This window comes from Acomys minous (assembly GCF_964271855.1).
Source record: "Acomys minous genome assembly, chromosome: 13".
In the NCBI taxonomy this organism is placed as follows: Eukaryota; Metazoa; Chordata; class Mammalia; order Rodentia; family Muridae; genus Acomys; species Acomys minous.
In genome coordinates this window covers 89197950-89213981 of record NC_140495.1, presented here as the reverse complement: position 1 = coordinate 89213981, position 16032 = coordinate 89197950, and the positions used below count along the sequence as shown (strand labels likewise).

The following is a 16032-nucleotide window of genomic DNA, read 5'->3' as shown; positions in this document are numbered from 1 at the left end:
AGTCTGTGGCCTGTCCCTGAGACATCACCAAGTCTCTAAGTCCCTGTCCTGGGGCCTTTCCACTAAGCTGTGAGGCTGTCGGTCTGTTAGAAGGGCTGTGATCACAGCTGGTCCTGAGGGGCCTCCACAGAGGGCTTCTCTTCTTGGTTCAACAAGAGCAGAGGGATGTGTGACTGACGACGCACCAAGTGCATGCTGGGGACCAAAGACAAGCCACACATACTCTGACCCTCCAGGCTCTGTCTTGAGAGGCAGACAGTCAAGGATCAAGGATCTAGATTCTTCTGTGCAGTGTGGGGCACTGCGTGTTTGTGTATGTACGCCCTGTCTGTGTACGTGTACCTTCTATACTGTGTGTTTTCACATGCCTGGCTATGGGACCATGAGTGCACACTGTCCTGAAATGTGTCTTCAGGGCTGCAAGGGAACCACTTAGGACTTGATTGGCTAGAGACACAGAGCTGTGACAGAGGAACAAGGAAGGACACTTTACCCAAGGATGGAGCCTGACAGCATGCCAAACACTGTACTTGGGCCTCAGGTCCCTAGCTCAGTGGCTCCTCAAACATCACTCCCAAAGATGAAGATGGTAGAGATCAGAGAGGCTAGTTTACTTTCCTCAGGCCACACAGCACAGATAATGAACTGTAAGCCAACTAAGCAAAGTGACTTTTTGGGCTTTCTCTTTCCTCTCTTCCTCATATACCCTGGGTGGACAGAAATGAGTCTCACATGGAGGGCAGGTCTTCCCTGGGCCTCAGTTTCCCCATGCATTAAAATAAGGATAGTGAGGGCTGGGGATAGGGTAGAGTGCTTGTTTGTCCAGCCTACAGGAATACTTGGGTTCAATCCCCAGCATTGTATAAGACAGAGACAGGGACACGCCTATCACTACAGCATCCAGGAAGAGGATCAGAATTTCTAGGTTAGCCAGGTGGTGGTGGTGCCACGCCTTTAATCCCAGCAGGGGCAGACGGAGAATCTCGGTGAGTTTTTAAATCAGCCTGGTCTACAGAGTGAGTTCCAGGACAGCCAAGGCTACACAGAGAAACCATGTCTTAAAAAAAAAAAAAAAAAAAAACCCAAACCAAACCCACAAATGTCTAGGTTATTCTTAGCTAACTTTTGAACAAGGCCAATTTGGAGTATATAAGACCACTGTGTGAAAGAAAGAAAGAAAGAAAGAAACAAAGAAAGAAACAAAGAAAGAAAAAAAGAAAGAAATGATAAGTATCTTTAAAGAGATTAGGCAAATGAGACACCACCACAGAGTGTTCGGTGTCTGGTCAGACCATCCCTACTGAGTCCTTGTAGGGTTGTAAGCCCCTCACTCTGCATGATTTGAGTGCCTGGCTTGACTTTGGATAGAAGTCAGGCCAACATTTTCTTCATCCTGGTCACAATTCTTTCCCTGCATAGCGTGCCCAGGCCCCCTCTAGCTCTGACTGAAGCCAAGGCAGGTAGAGGCGGGTGAGGAGAGATTCCTCAGTGTAGAGTGAGAGGGAGAAGGTTAACCCACTCCACACAACAAAGAGCGTCTCTTGAGGGGGGTAAGCAAGTGCGCATGCATGACCCGAGGTCCAGGGTCAGGTAGCCTGCCCAGGACCTAGGACCCAGTGCTCATCAGAGCCTCTGGGCCAACTGCAACTTGGAAGCGTTGGGTATGGGCATTGGGGCCCCTTCTCTTCCAAAGACTGGGAGCTGCAGTTTTCCTAAGACAAGGTCAAGCTGACAATCTTTTCTTTAAGGGGCTCCTCCTTCGACTGAAGAGACTGAAGCCTAGAGATGTCAGTCCCCTAGTTCAACTTGCACAGGAGAAAGGCTGATTCTAGAGTTCAAGCCTTCCGCTTGGTTTGGAGAAGAGCAGAAAGGAGAGGAACCCAGAGACTACCGATATCACGGGGCCCTGGAGTCAGGGAGGGGGTGTGGCGCCACCAGCCTAGGCTGCTTTCTCCAGCCAAGGAGGCTGGAAGCCGACCTTGGGTATCTTCCAGAAGGAGCCAAGTAGACAAGGGAAGAGGAACTGGCTTTGTGAGCAGTGTTTCCCGCCCCTGATTTTTCTTCCAGGCTCAAGGCAAGAGGCCGGAGAAACGAGGTCCTGGTCCGAAAACGAGGCTCTCTAGGCGCTCTGGCTGAGGGTAGGGGATGCCCATCCGGACGCGGTGGGGTGAGTGTGTCTTTAAGTCCGCGCCCCCTCCCTGTGGGCGGAGGCCGAGCCGGGAGGGCGAGGAGTGACCCAGCCCGCCAGGGGCGTAGGGGGTATCCGGACTCGGGGTGGGGCTCCGGGGGTAATCCTAGGCTCCCTAGCCGCGGGCTGGTAGGGTCTGCTTAGCCTGGACTCTGCGGGAGCTGCGTCCGCCCCCGGATGGGCCGGGAGGGTGGGCGGAGCTAGCCGGAGCCCGCGCCTTGCGCGCCCGCAGCCTGCCTAGGCGCCGGCAGTCCCCGGCCGCAGAACCCAACGCTTCCCCGGAGCTGCGGCTGCCAGGTAAGCACGCGAGGGCAGGGCCGAGGGCGGATCGGGTCCCTTGGCCTGGGACGGAGGCGTATGGGCCACCCAGGCCTACGCCACTACACTCTCCCAAATCCAGAGCTACTCCCGGGTTGTGCGCAGGTCGATCCTGTGCTCAGCTCCTGTACCCTAGCTTACTTCGGAGTGGGAACAACGTGGGCTGGCGACACCCACTCTTCGCTTCCAGTCCTGGGAGTCCTTCTGGCCAGCTGGGCTTCCGAAAAAGTTAGGAAACATAGCCCGGTCGGGATCCGGGCATGGGGTCCTCAGTCTTAACTGCAGGGCCCTTGAGGCCCAGGGACAAGGGAGCAAACTCAGGCATTTGGAGACACAGGTTTTGATTCGTGCTCCGTTTGGTCTCTTCTGAGCCTAGGTCTTCTTGGTGTGAGCCAGCGTGCGTATGCAGTGTGTGCACTCATGTGCCTGTGCATGGGCCGTGTGTGCCCATCTGTCCTTTTATCAAGCGTCAGAGGACCCCCCCGGGAAGAACATGAACCTGTTAGAAAAGATACAGTGCCCGGGAGACTCACTGTTCCCAGCTTCTTGTAGTGGTCAGGCTACTGTTGTTTTGGAAACCAGCCTCAGTAAAAGCTTGACCCCGGGCAAGCTGGAGGCATCTCTGCTCTCCCAGTCAGAGTCTGGGCCAGCCCACAGCTAGTGAGTGACAGAGCACCTGCGAGATGTGGGCTCTGGGCCACGCACAGTGTAGGAGGTGGAAGGACTTGGAAGGGCTTTGTCCTTGTGTGGCTCTGCCCTGCCAGGGGAGACAAGACAGAACCGCACAACCAGTTCTCAGATAGCGAGTTTGATACCAGCCCTGGGTTGGGAGCAGTAGAAGAAAGTGCCAGGAGGCTACTCATGGGAATTGCAAAACAGCCGCGCTGCAAGGGTAAACTGGCTGGGGTGTCTTGAGACCTTGCAGATTAATAAATGTGTTTCATTCAGTGTGCTGGTGCAGCCAATCCCATCTTAGTGTTAGCATTACTAATCACGTAGGAGGGCTGGCAAGGATTTCCTGCTTATGTGTGACCACCCCACCCCCTGATTTTGTTTACTTGGGGCGGGGGGCGGGGGGAGTTGTCTAAAGACCCATTTGTTTTCTCCAGTCGGATGGAGCACAGGTCTGGGGCCGCTGAGATTTGAGCTAACCAACCCTACAGGAGGAAGCTCTGACTTCCTTCTTGAAGAGCCTCCATGGTGGGGACTATAGCGGAGGATGGGAGGCATTGGCCAGACTCCGTTTCCTGTGAGAGCAGACCGTGCCTGAGGTGGCCCACTAAGCTCCCTTCTCTGACCCTACCTCTGAGGCTCTGCAGCATCTGTGACTCCCAATTGTTTCTGTTACTTTGGGGGAGGTGGCAGTGTACCTGTGTCCAAGGCCTTGGGTGCTATTCCAGTGGGAGCTATCTAGGCACAGGTGGGAGTGCAACGCGAGCTCATCCTCAGGTGTATAGCCGTGTGGGCAGATGCAGGGAAGGACTGGACATATTTACCTGAGAACAGGTACAAAAGGGGATGGGCGGACACCCCAGAAATCATAGACATGTGAGGGGACAGGTGGGTATGAGGGTGTCAAGGAGGTGTAGTGATAGCCACAAACACACTTATGGACAGGCTTGTGTCCCTGGCCTTAAAGTCTTACTGGGCAGCAGGTGTGTACATGGCCAGCCAGGTGGACCCAGTGAAGGACAGACATGAATTTGAACTGACGTTTGTAGATATAAGACAGAGAGTCTCAAGGTTGTCAGGTACCTAGGTGGACATGGAGCCAGCTGTGGACCCCCAGGAAAACACCTGCCACTCAAGGCTAGGGTCTGGGTGGCTGTAGCTGCTGAGACATAGTCCCAGGTGACTGTTGCTGTGAGAATGTTAGCTGAGCCAGACTTCATCTTGTTCAGCATGGAGGGACAGGTGCTCAGATGCTGTGTCCTGTGGTTTCCTTCCTTCCTTATATATTGTAGGCTAGCTTTGAACTCACTATGTAGCTAAGGATAGCCTCAGACTCCTGATGCTCCTGCCTCTATCTCCTGGGGACTGAGGTTACAAGCATACTCTACCACACCTAGTTTATAGGGTCCTGGGAATGGAACCCAGGATCTCAAGCATCCTTGGCAAACCAAATGGCCCCATTGTGGATTTATTTCTAGACTGTATTAGGGATGGTTAGAGGACCACAATGGCTCAGCCATTGATACCTCCTCCTCCTCCTTCTGGTTTTTTTTCCCCCCCTCGAGACAAGGCTTCTCTGTGTAGCCTTGGCTGTCCTGGACTCACTTTGTAGACCAGGCTGGCCTCGAACTCTGGCCTCAAACTCACAGAGATCCACCTGCCGCTGCCTCCTAAGTGCTGGGATTAAAGGCATGCTCTACCATGCCCAGCTTTTTTTTTTTTAAAGATTTATTTATTTTGTGTATACTAGTGCTCTGCTTTCATGCACAACAGAGGGGGAATCAGATCCCACTACAGAAGGTTGTGAGCTGCCATGTGGTTGCTGGGAATTGAACTCAGGATCTCTGGAAGAGCAGCCAGTGCTCTTAACTGCTGAGCCATCTCTCCAGCCCCTAAGTGTTCTGGTTTACTCTGAAGGCTTGTGACCTCCTGCCCCATCAGATACAGGGCTGAGCGTCTGCCCCAGACACCAGCAAAAGCTTCTTTAGCTTTTGATGCTATCCTTTCATGTCCCTGGGGCTTTTATGAGCCTTCCCGTTACACCGTGCCACCTGTGTGCTGCCTGCCCCAGCAGAGTCTGGCTTTGGGTTTTTCCTGGTGAACTTAAGTAAGCCCTTGGGCCCTGGGTAGTTGTCTCTGTATTCTACCCAGAGGTACATGGAGGATCTGGGATGAAAGCTCTCTCTCCCTCTGGCTCGGACAGAGCAGTCTCTCATGTTCTGGCTGTGCTCCTCCTCTGCCCAGCCTGGCACCTTGGAGCCAGCCCTGGCCCCGATACAGCTTGACACCACATGCTCTTGTGACGTTCCACAGTTACCTAATGTTTCTCGGTTGCCTCATCTTGAACCGTAGCTCCCTGAAGGATTAAATGGGAGACGATTCATGGAAAGTTAGTGACTTTCCATCAGTCAGCAAGGATTTGACCAGGACTGGCCCAGAGTCTCTTTGGCAGCCAGGTGCTTGGCCGGGAGCTTGGGCAAGTTGGGCCTGTAGACACTGGGCACCTCTTTGTTGGAAGTGGCAGCCCCCTTTGTCTTCTCTCTCTGCCCATAGCCCCTCCTCATCCCGGGGGTCCTCTGAAAGGGTCAGGAAGTGGCAGGCTGGGCGTGTGGAAGCTTGGGCCTTCTGCCTGCTGGGCCTCTGGGAGGGAGCCAGTGGGTTTGCTAAGAATAGTCCCAAATCATGGCTTTGGCCTCCCGGTGGGCAGCGCTGCCTCTCCCTGGCCCAGAACAAGGCGCTGGGAGACAGGCTTAGCATGTTTCCTGTGGCCAGCATGGCATAGGGTGGGCCTGGGAGCTGGGAGCTTGCTTGCAGCTGGCTCTGCCACATTGCAAAAGCCTTTGTCCCAGACTTGGGAAAGAAAAAAATGAGTGAGCAACATCCCCCAGAGCGTGCGTGCGTCCTGACAATCTTAACCCTGACCAGCTCTCCTCCACTTGAAGAATACAGTTCTGTAGCAGCCTACCAGCTCTAAATTCCTGTGTGACCCCCTAGCAGCCCACTTAACATCTCTGTGCCTTATTTTCCATATGTAATGGGGTTGGGAGAGGGGTTCCCCTCTAAGAATGTCACAAGAACTGTATGGAGTGGCTGGAGACCTGGCTCACGGGAGACAACGTGTGCTGTAGCCGTCATCATGGTGACATTTTCCAGCAGGGTGGCTGGTGACACCAGAGAAGCCAACGCTCCACCATGTTGAATGGGGACAGGGACTGAATGTCTTTTTGATCTCGGTTCTTCAGTTGTGGGTTCCATGTGGAGTACGGAGGATGTAGCGGTCGGGGAGTAGGGCTTGCTTGGTAAAGTGGGGGTTCCATGCAAGCACTGGGACCTCAGTTCCATCACTAAAACCCACTAAAGGTCATGTGCAGTGACGGGGAGGTGGGGACAAGAGGACTCCCGGAGCTTGCTAGGACAGCCTGCCTAGCCAAACTGCTGAGAACCAGGCTTAGTGAGACACTGGCTCAAAAAACTTTACAATAGCGGTGCGGGAAGACATCCAATGTCAGCCTCTGGCCTTCACGTATGGCCACACCCATGTGCACATACGCAGATGAAGTACCCGTGTCCATCTAGGGGTGGATTAGACTGATCGGCTAGGAGGCCAGCAAGGCACACGCATGTGCAGGCTGTTGCTGCTTATGGTTGGAGCTGGAGGGCACGGTGGCCTGGGTAGTCAGTCGGGTCACTTAGGTAGGCTTGGCAAAGGCTGGATGGCTTATCCCCCAGGGAGGTGTGGTAGGTCAGAGGTGAGATATGGCAACGGCTACTCATATATTACCTGTGAACTTTCTGTGGCACAGGGCTGTAGTCTGGCCCAGAGCTGGGGCCAATATGAGGCTCTGGGGCCTCTCAGCAGTTCCCAAAGAAGAGAGGACTTGGAAATGGCTGCCTGTAACTCCCTGGAGAAACAGGCCTCTGTGGGGAGGGTGGCGCGTGTCCTGAGATGGCCTGGAACCTTTGTTCTATTTACCTCTGGCCCCTGCTGTGCCACATCCAGGCTGTACTCCTGGGCTTCCCCTCTACAAGTAGGGGACAGGGACACTGGAGTGTTTTGGAAGATTTTCTTTGGAAAGGCAGAAGGGGAATTTCCCCTAGTTTTCCTTTTCCTGGACTGAGGCCCCCATGACTGAGTTAACCCTTCTCTTGCTGGTCACGAAGGGGTCAGTGGATGTGTGCCCTTGGACCGACACTGGCAGTGGCAGAGTCCTCCATCTGGGGACCCCTTTGCTTCCTTCCCAGGGGTGGTCGTCCACCAGTGCCTCACTCTGGTGGTAGGATTTGGAAGGCTTTGAAGCCAGCCGTGGTCAGCTGTGTGGGCTGGCCTTGCTCTGGCTTCCAGGTTTTCTGCCTGTCTCCATGGTCATGGCACCTGAGTGTGTAGGGGGTAGGGAAGGGTCCTGCACCTTTGTAGCTTCCTGTGTGTGTGGCTTGGCCTGATTCCCACACAACTTATCCGTAAGCTCAGGGTCCCTGATGGCCACGACAAAAGGCTACCTCAGGATATTAGCTATAGGGCTGTAGAGAAGTGTGGGGCAGGCCTCTCCTCTGTGGGCTGTGATGGGCCTCAGCTTGGGTGGTGGACTACTCTGCTCGCTCTGAATAGAAAGACTCATCTGCATGCGTGTGGATGAATGTTGAGTTCGGGAGATAACCTCAGATGTCATTCCTTGGGCCTCCTCCCTCAGGCACCACCCACCTTGTTGTTGTTGTTTTTAAAGATTTATTTATTTATTATGTATACAGTGTTTTGCACACCTGTTTGTACACCTGCAGGCCAGAAGAGGACATCAGATGACATTATAGCTGGTTGTGAGCCACCATGTGGTTGCTGGGAATTGAACTCAGGACCTCTGGAAGAGCAGTCAGTGTTCTTAACCTCTGAGCCATCTCTCCAGCCCCCCACCTTGTTTTTGAGACAGGATTTCTTGCTGGCCTGGAGCTTCCCAAGGAGGTTAGGCTGGCTGGCTGGTGAGGCCCAAGGATCTGGCTCCCCAGCCTTTGGATAACAGCTGTGCATCATCATGCTCAACATCTTTTTTTTTTTTTTTTTTTTTTTTTTTGGTTTTCCAAGACAAGGTTTGTCTGTGTAGCCTCGGCTGTCCTGGACTCCCTTTGTAGACCAGGCTGGCCTTGAACTCACAGCCATCTGCCTGCCTCTGCCTCCCGAGTGCTGGGATTAATTTTTTTTTTTCACGCTCAACTTCTTTGCCTGGCTTCTGAGTTCAACTTCAGTTCCCCATGCTTATAAGAAAGGTGATTTATCAGCTGAGCACTGTCTCTGGTCTCGCCTTTTGTGTTTGCATTTACATCCCCTACCTCCAGTGAGTATGAGTACTTAGGTCATGGAATGTGTATGTGTGTGTGTGTGTGTTGTGTGCGTGTGTGCACATATATTATATATATATGTGAGATTGTATGTGTGCATGTGTGAGTGCACATGCGTTCATGTGTGTGTGTGTATGAGTTTGTGTGTGCACCTTTGCATGTGAGTGTGCATTTGTGTGTATATATATGTGTGCATGCAGATCAGAGCACAACCATGGATGTTGATGTTGGTCTTTGGATAGGGTCTCTGTTGACTGGTGGCGCCCTTCTCCCAGGAGAAGCGCCCGGATTATGGATGTGCATCACTGTGTCTGGCTTTTGCATGGGTTCTGGGGATTTAAACTCAGACCCTTGTGCTTTGTAACAGCCACCTTACTGACTGAGCTGTCCCTCTAGCCTCCCTTTTTTTGTTTTTGTTTTTGTTTTTGTTGCTGTTTTTGAGGCAGAATCTCACTTTTATTGTCCAGGCTAGCTTGGAACTCGTTAGTTGTCCAGGTTGACCTTGAACATTCAGCACTCCTCTTACCTCGGTCTTCAAGACCTGGGATTACAGGCATGTGCTAGCCAAAGGGGAAACCAACAACAAACCAAACTGCTCTTTGGTTTTTCGAGAGAGGGTTTCTCTGTGTAGCCCTGGCTTTGTAGACCAGGCTTGAACTCCCAGGGATCCGCCTGCTTCTGCCTCCCTGGGTGCTGGGATTACAGGTGCGTGCCACGGCAAGGCTAGTCTGTTCTTCTTTAGTGACTTTCCTCGAACATAAAACAAACTGGTTAGGAAGGTAAGGGGGGGGGAGGTCAGTGGGTTAAGGTGCTTGCTCTAAGCCTGACCAGGCATTAGAACAGAAAAGCATTTGCCCTGAACTCACTGCTCGGTGATGATTCATCCTGAGGTGGTTAAGTTGAAAGCCCTGGTCTGTGTGAAGCTGCCTTCTAGTCAGCAGCAGGGTTCCTGCCCACTTCTCATCTCTGGGAGGCATTACTAGAAGGAATACAGCCCTGCAGAAGGAGAGCCATTGGTTGGGTGTCAGAGCCTTGGGGTCTCTGAGGAGGAGGAGCAGGTGCTGGCGTTTCCTGGAAGCCCTAGAGACAGCCGGCTCTTTGCTGGGAGTGACTGGTTGGGGCCTGAGCCCAGGAGTGTTTTCTGGCATGTGTGTGGGTGGAGGGCTGGGCCTGCCTGCACCTCTGTAGGAAGGGCTCTGCTGGCATGAATGTCACTACCAAATCCCTAACACTTAGCTCTGGGGACTCTGAATCTCCTCACTGGTCACGCTTCCTCCCTGACACTGCCCTAGACACAGCCCTCACTCGCCGTGCTCGTTCTTCTAGCTGCGCGGTTTTTGGTAATTCAGTGTAGTGTCGGGAACACTACTGTGGGAAGTATTTTTCAGGTAGGGCTTCTGGCCTGGGATGACCATCTAGGTGTAGCTAGCTACTTGCTCAGATGGGGTCGACTTGGAATTTAAGGACACCAAGAGGGGATGGGGGAGCTCTTAGGGAGAAATCCCACAGCCTGGCACTGCCTAACTGGCATCATGGAGAGATAACCCTTCCTTTCCTGCCTGCTTCCCTCTCCCCTCCCCCTCTCTCCCTTCCCTCTCTTCCTCTCTCCCCTCCCTCCCTCCTTCCTTCCAACAAGGTCTTGCTATATAGCTCAGGCTGGCCTGGAACCCTGTGTAGCTCAGGCTAGCCCCAAACTTACTTAGAATAGAAGCATTTGCCCTGTACACACTGCCTGACGGTGATTCATCTTGGGGTGGTTAAGTCTGTGTGGATGGTGCTCTCCAATCAGCTGCTGAAAGCAGGGTCCCCGCCCCACTTCTTATAAGACCCTCCTGCCTCCTTCTGAGTGCTACCACACCTGCCTGGACAGCAATTCCCCTGTCATTCACCTCACCCCCTGAGGGGTTCAATTCAGTAGCTTCTACTCAGCATCTTCGCTGATGGTGCACCTGTCACAGCATCTTCACGAACCCCTAAAGACACTCGGTACTGGGTTTTTTGTTTTGTTTTTTTTGTTTCTTTTTTATTTGTTTGCTTGTTTTTTCCAAGACAAGGTTTCTCTGTGTAGCCTTGGCTGTCCTGGACTCGCATTGTAGACCAGGCTGGCCTTGAACTCACAGGGATCCACCTGCCTCTGCCTCTGCTGGGATTACAGGTGTGTGCCACCACCGCCCCCCGCAACACCCTGTACTGTTAATAATGTCTCCTCACCCCAACCTGTGAGCCCACGATCTGTCTCTATAGATTTTCTGATCCTGGACATTTCATATAACTGTAATGATACCATGGGTGGGTTTTTGTAGACTGACTGGCTTTTATTTTATTTTATTTTGTTTTATTTTTTTAAACTGGTGAGACAGAGTCTGGAGTCTGTCAAGCTGGCTTTGGGCTATTATGTGCTTGAACCCCCTCTCTTCTCCAGCCGTCCCTTTCGAAGTGCTGGGATTACGGGCTTGTACCATCTTGTTCGGCTTATGCTGCACTGAAGGTCGGACCCGGGGCTTCGTGCCTGCTAAGAAAACACTCCACCAACAAGATAGGTACATCTCAGCGCCAGATTCTGTTTCAAAGAGATTCCTCCTTCAAAGAGATAGAAAAGTACGTGTTGTTTCACGTTCCTTGCATATGCGCAGTGGGCCCAAGCACCTTAACATTCCGGTTTTCTTTAGCCAGGAGATGAACACTGAGGTGCTCTGAGTGGGATTCAGTGGTCGAGCACTTGGCTCTCATGCATAAAGCCTTGGGCTCCTTCCCTAGCACTATGAAAAAAACCAAACACCTATGTAAACACGCATAGCGTAGAAGGACACTAGAAAGTTAGCCACTCACTGGGAGCCCTGCTGGGGTGGGGAAGTGGGCCAGTCAGTCCCAGAGTTGTCCTTGCTGGGTGGCACTGGGACCCTCGCCTCTCCTGCCACTGCCCCTGTTACCTGCACCGTGGGCAGACTGTGCATATCAAGGGCTTGGGACTGGGTATGTGGATTGGGGTAACCAGACCTCCCAGTTAAGCCCAGTTGCATGTCTGTCTCAGTAGGTCACCCTTGACTCCTGGCAGGCTGGTTTGTTGGCAGAAGAATGGCACTACTGAAGCTGCCTCTTCAGCCCACTTCTTGTGGGAGTCTGGATTTGGCACGGCAGCCATGGGCTTTGCCCGGGACGCACAGATGTTCTCCACTCCACCGCTGTCCGGCCGGCTTGGAAACTTGGCCCTCTCAGTCGGGCATGGCCATGCTCCTGTGGGGATGAGGTGGCCTCATCTTCCCTCCCCACTCCATGTTCTGGCTTGAGCCACAGTCTTTCTCTGTGTTGTGTGTGATGCTGCCATGTGGCCTTCGTGGAGAAGGGACTTGGTGGTAAACATGGGGACAGACTCCAGCCCAGGTTGCACAGCAGTGCAAGGTTGTACTTATAATTAGGGTGGGTGTTTTTTTTTGTTTTGTTTTTGTTTTTCGAGACAGGGTCTCTCTCTGTGTTAGCCATGGCTGTCCTAGACTTGCTTTGTAGTTCAGGCCGGCCTCAAACTTGCAGCGATCCACCTGCCTCTGCCTTCTAAGTGCTGAGATTAAAGGCGTGCGCCACTATGCCCAGCTTCTAGCGTGGTTCATTTTTTAAACGTATATGAGGGCTTACCTGTGCATGTCTGTGCACCATGTGTGTTTGTGGTGCTCATCGAGGTCAGAGAGGGCACCGGGTCCACGGAACTGGAGTTACAGATGTTATGAGCTGCCTGTGGGTGCTGGGAACCAAACCTCGGTCCTCTGCAAGAGCAGCCACAAATCGAGTCCCCTTGTTCCTGGGGTGGACATGAGTGAACCTTGTTTCTAACCTTGGGCATTGGAATAAAGCTAGCTGTCTTGTGTGTTCAGAGAACCCGGAGTGCTTAACCTCTCTAGGAGAGATGCCCAGGGCTGAGTTGCTTCCTGAGGGCCAGAATCCTTGTTTTACCAAGAAGGAAGCTGAGGAGCTTCCAGAGGGCCTCAACAGGAAGGGAAGTGTCGCTCAGTCTGTTGGACTCTCCGGTCTTCCCCACACCCACCCTGGTTGCAACTTCCAGGTCAAGCTGGGGTCGGGGAGGGGACTGTACTTCTGAGTCTTGGGGTAATAGACATGCCCACTCAGAGGTAGTCTCCTTCTTCCTCCTCCTCTGCCTCTCTCCCTGGTCCAAGCAGGGAAGGTGGTCAGGCTTTGGTCGATCTGTCTGTCTGTCTATCTGTATGTGTGTGTCCCCATGTCCTGTGTGTCTCTGCCTGCCTGCCTGCCTGTCTTTCAACAGGCTCTCATGTAGCTCAGGCTGGACTCCAACTTACTATGTAGCAGAGGCTGGCCTTGAATTTCTCCTCCTCCCAATCCTGGACGCCCCCCCCCCCCACACCTCGTATATGTGGCATGAAGGAATGAACCAAGGTTCTGTGCGTGCTAGGCAAACACCCTGCCAACTGTGCCCCAGCCCTTGCTCATCCTCTCAACTAGGAACTGTGCCCATTAGACACTATTTCTTCAGTCTCTGGAAGCCACTGTCCTGCTTCCTGGCTCCGTGATGGACTGCTCTAGGGATGGCATGAGATGGAGCCACACAGTGCGCCTCCTCATGTTGCTGGCTTATTCCAACGGCACAGTGTCCTTAGGGTTCCTCCATGTGGGAGCACCTGCCAGATTGTCCTTCCTTTTTGGACCATAATTTTTCTCCTTGTTTTGTTCATGAGAGAGTCTTTTTTATTTAGGTAGCCCCGGCTGGCCCTGAATGAAGGATCCTTCTGCTTCTGCCTCCATGTAGCCATTCTTTCAATTAAAAAAAAAGATTTATTTATTTGTTTGTTTGTTTTGTTTGTTTGTTCGAGACAGGGTTTCTCGGTGTAGCCTTGGCTGTTCTATACTCACTTTGTAGACCAGGCTGGCCTCGAATTCACAGTGATCCACTTTCCCCTGCCTCCCGAGTGCTGGGATTAAAGGTGTGCTCCACAACACCCAGCTCTAGAGATTTATTTTTATTCTGTGTGTACAAGCGTATGTATGTGTGGTACGCATGTGCCTACTGCACACAAAAGTCCAGAAGAGGGCATCAGATCCTCTGGAACTGGAGTTACAGGCGATTGTAAGCTATCGTGTGTGTGCTGGGAATCAGACCCGTGCCTTCCAGAAGAGCAGCCAGTGCTCTTAACTGCTGAGCCATCATCCCTTCAGCCCAGTGTAATTAACTATTCTTTTGAGCATTTCACACTTGAGGACTGAGTGAGGAGCCAGCACCAGGGAAGAGGATGATGGCTGCATTATTTATCAGGTGCCATCCCTTCCCTGTGTGTTGTCACCCAACAGGGGAGAGAGCCTCCTTCAGATGCCAAGGTCACATTTGCTGAGCAGGCTTGGATGCCAGGTTTACCTGACTGCGTAGCTTAGGCTCTTCTGTGATCCTGACTCCAAAGCAGGCTTTTAGGTCCCTGCCTGGAATCCTTGTCGCCTCTGCCATCTATCTGTACATGGCCCAGGGGGAGACAGGCCTGTCTTTCCTGGCCCAGGTGTCCCTACCTGAGGCAGCTGCGGTGGAGAACAGCTCAGAGCCTGGCAAACCCTGTCTTGAAAAACTAATAAACAAACAAACAAGTAAACGAACAAACATTTAAAATAATAATGATGCTCACCCAGGCATCAGCCAGCGCTCTACACGTCTGTGGCTATGCTGTTGTTCCCTATACACCGCTAGCTACCACACATACATGGGTAGCAAAGAATACCAGAACCAAATTCAGACTAACATGGCACCACCTAATGCCAGGCTCACCCAACTCATCAAGACAAACCGTGGCAGGCTAAGGCCAGTCCCCAGGCCTCTGTCTGCCCTTCCCAACTCTAGGCCAAGGGAGCAGCAGGGAGGGGCGCCAGGCTGCAGGGGGGAAGATGGGGGTTTGGTTTCTCCTCTTCCTGTTTATCTGTCCTCACCATCCTGAAGCTCCTGGCACTGTTTGTTCAGAGAAAGTCCTGCCAAGAGGGACATCCTGCACTCTGGCCACTCTGGGCTGGGCTTCCCTGCTCAGGTTCGTGCTGGGGGCTCTGAGGGCCGGTAGATATTTCATCCATGTGGCTGGGTGTCTCAGCTGGTTTATCAGTATACCTTGAAATCCTGAAGAAACAGGTTCTGTCAGCTCAGTCGAGAGAAGGAAATTGCCAGCAGGAGTGAGGTTAAGCAGGCTAAATGCTGGGCGCTTTGATTCTGTCCTTTGTGGGCTGCCATTGGCAGCTGTAGCCCAGGTTTAGGACGAGTCTCTGACCTTGAATGATCCAACCAAGAAAGACTCATAGGTGTGTTTAGGTCTTAGTTCATTCCAGACGTCATCAAGTTAACAACCATCACAGTGTCTGGGTGCTTTGCCTGAATGTATGTCTGTGCACCACATGCCTGCAGGCTGTGCCCCCCCCCCCCCCAGCCCCCAGGAGGCCAGAAGAGAGCGTCAGATCCCTTGGGACTGGAGTTACAGACTGAGCTGCCATGTGGGTGCTGGGAATTGAATCCTGGTCTTCCGGAAGAGCGGCCAGTGCTGTCAACCTCGGAGCCATCTCTCCAGCCCCAGGCAGCATTATTTTTGTCTAACAGGCTCTGGCCAGAAGGACAGAGTGCTTCAGTCACGGCTGCAAGGTGCTGGGGTGGAGGCTGGACGCTGGAGGCCTGCCCACCCAGCACCCTGATCTGGCTGGTGTCAGGTGTAGACCTAGCCTGGGCCACTGTTGCTATGGGAATTGGAATTGCTTTCTCTCCTCTACGAGCTATTGGAGTGGTAGCACGAAGGGGCCAAACCTCAAGCTTCCTGTTCCAGAGAAATTTCGGATCCTTGCTAGGCTACCTTTCCACCCCCTTCCTCCTTTACCTGGACTGCAGCTGACTCAGGCTGTGGCCGTGGCCTCCATACTGTTGCGGAGTCTTGGCAGCACGTTTCCAGAGTGACACGTGATGCCTTGGTACAGTGCCCGAGGCACTTGGGATCCCTCTTCTACTCTCTATTCAAGTCCCAAGTATCATTGTGATTTCCTAGGAGGCTCTGCACAGCACTGAGCATTGTTCCTTCTGAACTGTTGGGATTCAGACCTGGGACAAGCGACTGAGGGAACCGGTGGAGCTGCCCCCAATACACCTGCCTTTATACTTTAATTTGGCTTGAGTTGGTCCATTTCATCGGGCGGAGGATACCTGTCAACGACACCAGTATTTTCTTTTCTAGGCTGTTCTAGATTTCTTCTGGAGTCTTCCTTGATGGCTAGTGGATGCCCCCTGCAGCTCAGGGTCCTGGGAAGGTGCTGGAGTCTCTGGCCTGCTGCTGTTGGCCTCCCCGATCCTCAGTTTCCTCATCTGTGAATCGGGGATGACTAGGTATGGGGGGAGAGGAGAAAGTCTGGATTTTCTTCCCCTGGCTTGTGTGGAGCTGACCAGGGCTTGGAGAAACATAGCCTTCTCAGGGTTAAGTCCCTTCTGTGCCAGAGGCGGAAGCCAAGAGGACAGAGTGTGAAGTGAAGTCACTTCCCTGCCCAGGGAGCTGCCC

At 52.9% G+C, this 16032-nt stretch overlaps 1 protein-coding gene across 4 annotated transcripts in view; it reads left to right on the top strand.

Moving 5' to 3' along the window:
• Window positions 1–2006: 2006 nt before the first annotated feature.
• The window catches only part of PALD1 (phosphatase domain containing paladin 1), a 64319-nt gene continuing 50293 nt past the window's right edge, over window positions 2007–16032 (top strand). For 2 of the 4 annotated variants that reach the window (XM_084752289.1, XM_084752290.1), the window contains exon 1: window positions 2007–2167. The gene's annotated coding sequence lies outside the window, so the exon portion shown is untranslated. Of the gene's footprint in view, window positions 2168–2276; window positions 2486–16032 lie in introns of those variants that run through there. The other 2 variants (XM_084752291.1, XM_084752288.1) reach the window with 2 other exon arrangements.